This window comes from Octopus bimaculoides, chromosome 4, assembly GCF_001194135.2.
Source record: "Octopus bimaculoides isolate UCB-OBI-ISO-001 chromosome 4, ASM119413v2, whole genome shotgun sequence".
NCBI lineage: Eukaryota > Metazoa > Mollusca > Cephalopoda > Octopoda > Octopodidae > Octopus > Octopus bimaculoides.
The window spans coordinates 94,438,372-94,438,656 of record NC_068984.1 but is presented as its reverse complement, the minus strand read 5'-3'; the positions used below and the strand labels follow the sequence as shown (position 1 = coordinate 94,438,656).

The 285-nt window shown below is 23.9% G+C and overlaps 1 protein-coding gene across 2 annotated transcripts in view; it reads left to right on the top strand.

Annotated features, from left to right (window-relative positions):
- The window catches only part of LOC106872494 (SLIT-ROBO Rho GTPase-activating protein 1-like), a 518,762-nt gene that overhangs the window by 1,259 nt on the left and 517,218 nt on the right, over nucleotides 1-285 (top strand). The gene's annotated exons all lie outside the window — the stretch shown is intronic.

Sequence of the window (285 nt, the reverse complement as noted above, 5' to 3'; positions counted from 1 at the left end):
TATATATATAAATCTCCCCATATACATGCATGCATACATATATATCTATACATGCATGCATACATACACATATATATATATGAATGCATAATTATATATTTATACTTATATTTTTTTTCACACATACACGCATGCACACATATATGTATATGCATATATATACACACGCATGCACACATATATGTCTATGCATACATTTATATATACATGCATGCATACATATCTATATACATATATCTGCATATATATATACATGCATACATATCTATATATATATATATATAT